We start from the raw sequence: 6,746 nt of genomic DNA, 5'->3' as shown, positions 1-6,746 counted from the left end.
ACAGAGTATTAAAGGATTTGTAGAGTTAACTTCTATTGCTGTTTACATTCTTGTATTGGTATATTGTGTATTTGTATTTTGTTTCAGATAGAGTAATTGCACTGATATATCCCTGCATTGTTCACTTTTTTTGGCAGGACTGCCATGGTACACATTCTGTTCTACCACAGCATCCTATTGCACCACTTCCACTCTGCATACAGCTGAGAATCTGTGATCATCTCACAACTGTCAATTCTGTGAGTTAGAGGGGTTTTTTTTCTCCAGTTTTCATTTGTATGTGTGTGGGCGGCACGGTGGTGTAGTGGTTAGCGCTGTCGCCTCACAGCAAGAAGGTCCGGGTTCGAGCCCAGCGGCCGGCAAGGGCCTTTCTGTGCGGAGTTTGCATGTTCTCCCCGTGTCTGCGTGGGTTTCCTCCGGGTGCTCCGGTTTCCCCCACAGTCCAAAGACATGCAGGTTAGGTTAACTGGTGACTCTAAATTGAGCGTAGGTGTGAATGTGAGTGTGAATGGTTGTCTATGTCTATGTGTCAGCCCTGTGATGACCTGGCGACTTGTCCAGGGTGTACCCCGCCTTTCGCCCGTAGTCAGCTGGGATAGACTCCAGCTCGCCTGCGACCCTGTAGGACAGGATAAAGCGGCTACAGATGATGGATGGATGAATAAAGTATGTATGTATCTATCTATCCAGTGAAAACTGTGTATCTCCCAGTGTGGTGATTTTGAATGTTTGTGATAAACTGAAGGATTAAATGTTCCTTTAATGGTTAAGAAAACTGTCCTACTTCTTAAGTGAAATAAACTATTTAATAACCCTATTGGATTAGATGAAAAATGCATCATCACAAAGATGAAAACAGGGCTGTTTCTCTGAGCTCGTGAAAAGCTGAGTGTGTAGAGAGACGCTACGTGGTTCCCACAGGACAGCGATGCCACAAACATATGATGATCTTGTAAAATTTGATGCTTTGCTGTAGATTAAATGATCCAACAGTATATAAATTAATTAAATTATCTCAACCTTAAACACCTACAGCAGTAAAAGACAACATACACATTAATGCAGCAGTAATGTTAATTTTGTGTGTGTGTGTGAGAGAGAGAATATCAGTAGTGCAGTAAACCGTTTGTCCACGAGGGGGCAAGTTGGAGCTGAAACGTCTGAATATCCATCCATCCATTATCTGTAGGCGCTAATCCTGTCCTACAGGGTCGCAGGCGAGCTGGATCCTATCCCAGCTGACTACGGGCGAAAGGCGGGGTTCACCCTGGACAAGTCGCCAGGTCATCACAGGGCTGACACATAGACACAGACAACCATTCACACTCACATTCACACCTACGCTCAATTTAGAGTCACCAGTTAACCTAACCTGCATGTCTTTGGACTGTGGGGGAAACCGGAGCACCCGGAGGAAACCCACGCGGACACGGGGAGAACATGCAAACTCCGCACAGAAAGGCCCTCACCGGCCACGGGGCTCGAACCCGGAACTTCTTGCTGTGAGGCAACAGCGCTAACCACTACACCGCCGTGCCGCCCTCGTCTGAATATCTCCATGAAAAATCACATTTCACAGACACATTTTTCTGTGGAAACAACTCTCTCTCTCTCTCTCTCTCTCTCTTTCACACACACACACACGATGACTTCCTGTTACTGCCTCTTCATGATCACAAAGCTACACACTTTGATCTTTTCCTTAAAAGTATTTATAGATCTACCAGATAAAGATGTGTCTAATAGACCAGTGGGGTATAAGCATGAATGTGTTTGGAGTCAGGAACAGTCCACTGTGTGGCGCTGTTCTGCAGTACTGAGTAGGATGATGTGCAGTTACTGTTATGACCCTGGTGTGGATTATTTTCCCATTACAGCATGTCCCCAAGTGTTTTATTCCTCCTACACCACAGCACATGGCCAACCATTACAATTATGGATTTGTTAAACACCACCATGTTTGACGTTTTATCAGTTTGTAGTTACATTTAAGGTTGTGGAACGCCTGTGAAACAAGTGAGCTCCTGCTCTCGCTGATGTTACAGCAGCTATAAATGCTTGTTCTCTAGGGTGATCAGACGTCCCCGTTTTCTGGGGACAGTCCCCATTTTTGGTGGCCTGTCCCCGGCTGGAGCTGTTCCTGGAAATGTCCCTGTTTTTAACCACAACTGACAGACCTGAAAAAAAAGACAGAAAAAAAAAACCCAAACCGAAACATCTACCAGATTTCAGCAGACGCCTCACGTATTGTTTTGTGGATCACATTAAGACGGGCTCAGGCCAAAAGCGGAGATGTTCTAGAAGACTGGCGTGGATTTGAGAGGGAGGTGCACACACACAACCCCCCCCCAATAAAAGAAATGGTTTTAGTATTGCAGATACCGACATATGCTCGCTGGTTTTTATTTAATTAATAAGGTTTAAAAAAATAAACAAAATGAATCATTATGTGGGATTGAGCTGAAGCGTTTATGGTATAAATTTATATTTAATAGTAGGTCCTATAGCTTAGTTGTTGTTTTTTTTCGCTCATGACATGAATGCAGTGAAAAGTGAGCTGGGCGAGTCCTGTTGGATTTTAACAGGGTGCGGGAACTTCGTGCATCGACATAATAACATACTGTATTCCCAGACTGCACTGTAGACTCCATGTAAAGGGTGTGTGCCATCCTTATGTGCTTATAGCAGTGGTTTTCAAAGTGGGGGCCCTGCCAGGGGACACTAGGGGGGCCTCAGAAAGTTGGAGGGACGATAACAAAAAATGTATACTTTTTAAAAATAATTATTATTAAATATATTGTAATTAGTTTTTTAATCATTACTATAAAATATAATTATTAATAATAATACATCATATCGAAACGTTGTTTGCCATGCTCATCTCTCCGATTGCCTGTGACGTTGCGGTTTGCGTCATTTATCAAGCTGCTTTGCTCCTCAAGCTAGTATTGCTAGTGCAAAATGGACAGGTTTTTGAAGAAGAGACCGAAGGAACAAACCAACAGCCCTGCTGTGGAGGACACTGCTGCGAAAAAAACTAAGAAGTCCTGGCCAACTAAAATCCGAAAATATGAGGCAGCATACATTAAGTATGGCTTTACAGCCGTACAGAAAAATGGCCATGATTGCCCGAAATGCGTCCTCTGTCTGGAGACCCTGTCAAACAAGTGCTTAAAACCTTCGAAACTTCAGCGTCACTCGGTACAAAAACATCCGATAGATGCCGAAAAAAACGTAGATTTCTTCAGACACAAAGAAGAGCATTTGGTCAGGCAATCTGCTGCATTCACCCAGCAAGCTACCGTACTGTCCCCGAGCGGCCCTGAAGGCATCATTTTTAGCCTCGTACCACATTGCTCGTGCTAAAAAACCTCACTCAATTGGAGAAGATTTGATTTTACCAGCCACCAAAGACATTGTCTGAGAATTGCTTGGTGAGGATGCTGCCAAAAAAAATCGATGCTGTCCTACTCTCTGATAACACCATGAGCCGACGGATTGGTGACATGGCTGAGGCCCAACTGCTTGTGTACATCAGATTTATTTCACAGGAAAGATTTGTGGAGGAAATACTATTTTGTAAAGCACTTGAAAGAAGAACTACTGGGAAAGACATTTTTCAAGTTTTGGATGATTACATAGAGTCTAACGGATTGAACTGGACCCGTTGTGTGGGGGTGTGTTCGGACGGAGCCGCGGCAATGACCGGGAAGATCAGTGGAGTGACCGCTCTCATTAAGCAGAAGGCCCCGCATGTAGGGGCCACACACTGCATGCTCCATCGCGAGGCACTGGTCGCAAAAAGGATGGATAACGAGTTGAATCAGGTACTACAGGAGGTTATACAGTTTATTGTTCAGTGCAAAAATATTTGTGTTGAAAACATGTTAGTTAATAATATTCTTGTGCTAAACAAATGTAATAATTATTGACTATTGAATAAAAGTAAGAGAAAACATTCTAAAAGTTGATGTTTCTTTACACATTTTGTAGCATTGTCTGTGGGTTTGCAAAGGGGGTCCCCAGCCAGAAGCTAATGCTGTTTGGGGGGCCTTGGCATGGAAAAGTTTGGGAACCCCTGGCTTATAGTATCATTAAAATGCAGGTTCACAAGCCAAAATGATCAGATGCTGCAGCAGGCTTACTGCATACGCACACGTGTCGGCTGTCCAGCTCCTGCTTGTATTCATTAATAGGGTCTCCCTGTACTCACTATACCCTGTGTATGTACATGGGACACGTGCCATTTTGGAACTGAGCCTCACTTTGATTTTTCCAACAGCAGCTGTGAGAGATGTTGATTTTTGCAGTGGCTCTGAAGAAAATCTGCTTGAAATCCCTTGAATCTTGCGAACTGAGACTTATTATAGGACTTGTTCAGATGCAGCTCACACAATCGGTGTATCGTTCTCTCAGTCTGTTCGACTCAGGAGCTCAGACTGCAGTTACTGACTGTGTATTACAGACATGCAGCTCCTGCAGTCTGTGTTTATAGTTCTCTCGGTATTGAGTTCTGTATTAAGTGGGCCTTGACAGTCCCTCAGTGTCCCTGGGGATAATCACCGTCTTATCTGGACACTGACTGTCCTGAGCAGGAGCTCAGACTGCAGTGGCTAAAACAGTAATAATTTACTGACGGAAGGTGTTTTGTGGTCAGTGTTCTACACTGTAGTGTGTCATGTGGTAATGCATTATATAACAATGCAACGTTCATAAAGACAACCATATATCAGTTGTAATTATGTTCTACGCATATACAGTGGTGCTTGAAAGTTTGTGAACCCTTTAGAATTTTCTATATTTCTGCATAAATATGACCTAAAACATCATCAGATTTTCACACAAGTCCTAAAAGTAGATAAAGAGAACCCAGTTAAACAAATGAGACAAAAAATATTATACTTGGTCATTTATTTATTGAGGAAAATGATCCAGTATTACATATCTGTGAGTGGCAAAAGTATGTGAACCTCTAGGATTAGCAGTTAATTTGAAGGTGAAATTAGAGTCGGGTGTTTTCAATCAATGGGATGACAATCAGGTGTGAGTGGGCACCCTGTTTTATTTAAAGAACAGGGATCTATCAAAGTCTGATCTTCACAACACATGTTTGTGGAAGTGTATCATGGTACGAATAAAGGAGATTTCTGAGGACCTCAGAAAAAGCGTTGTTGATGCTCATCAGGCTGGAAAAGGTTACAAAACCATCTCTAAAGAGTTTGGACTCCACCAATCCACAGTCAGACAGATTGTGTACAAATGGAGGAAATTCAAGACCATTGTTACCCTCCCCAGGAGTGGTCGACCAACAAAGATCACTCCAAGAGCAAGGCGTGTGATAGTTGGCGAGGTCACAAAGGACCCCAGGGTAACTTCTAAGCAACTGAAGGCCTCTCTCACATTGGCTAATGTTAATGTTCATGAATCCACCATCAGGAGAACACTGAACAACAATGGTGTGCATGGCAGGGTTGCAAGGAGAAAGCCACTGCTCTCCAAAAACAACATTGCTGCTCATCTGCAGTTTGCTAAAGATCACGTGGACAAGCCAGAAGGCTATTGGAAAAATGTTTCGAGGACGGATGAGACCAAAATAGAACTTTTTGGTTTAAATGGGAAGTGTCATGTTTGGAGAAAGGAAAACACTGCATTCCAGCATAAGAACCTTATCCCATCTGTGAAACATGGTGGTGGTAGTATCATGGTTTGGGCCTGTTTTGCGGCATCTGGGCCAGGACGGCTTGCCATCATTGATGGAACAATGAATTCTGAATTATACCAGTGAATTCTAAAGGAAAATGTCAGGACATCTGTCCATGAACTGAATCTCAAGAGAAGGTGGGTCATACAGCAAGACAACGACCCTAAGCACACAAGTCATTCTACCAAAGAATGGTTAAAGAAGAATAAAGTGAATGTTTTGGAATGGCCAAGTCAAAGTCCTGACCTTAATCCAATGGAAATGTTGTGGAAGGACCTGAAGCGAGCAGTTCATGTGAGGAAACCCACCAACATCCCAGAGTTGAAGCTGTTCTGTACAGAGGAACGGGCTAAAATTCCTCCAAGCCGGTGTGCAGGACTGATCAACAGTTACCGCAAACGTTTAGTTGCAGTTATTGCTGCACAAGGGGGTCACACCAGATACTGAAAGCAAAGGTTCACATACTTTTGCCACTCACAGATATGTAATATTGGATCATTTTCCTCAATAAATAAATGACCAAGTATAATATTTTTGTCTCATTTGTTTAACTGGGTTCTCTTTATCTACTTTTAGGACTTGTGTGAAAATCTGATGATGTTTTAGGTCATATTTGTGCAGAAATATAGGAAACTCTAAAGGGTTCACAAACTTTCAAGCACCACTGTACCTGCAACTCTGACAATATCACTTTCAGTGACTAATAAAATGGTTTTGAAAGTTCCTACTTTTAAAGCATATTTTTGATATGACATGTCTCTGACCGCTCACAACGCGTCTCCGGGCGTTTAACAACTGCAGAGCTTCCAGGGGCCGCCACACCTTGCTGAGTTTAGTCCCTTTCGGACATTAAACAAAAATAACTGGGTGTCGGGGAAAATTCTTTTTATGACCTACACTTGAAAAATCTGAAAGTCAGTCGATCTTTAAAGAAAACTGGAGTTTTTGCCTTTTTCTATTACTTTCCCTCTGCTGATGGATAGAACGATGAACAGACAGCTGTTTATATTAATGCTGAGAGAGAGACGGATCTATAAACAAGTGG

Source organism: Neoarius graeffei, chromosome 3 (assembly GCF_027579695.1).
Source record: "Neoarius graeffei isolate fNeoGra1 chromosome 3, fNeoGra1.pri, whole genome shotgun sequence".
Taxonomy (NCBI): Eukaryota; Metazoa; Chordata; class Actinopteri; order Siluriformes; family Ariidae; genus Neoarius; species Neoarius graeffei.
Note: the sequence above shows the minus strand (reverse complement) of the source record.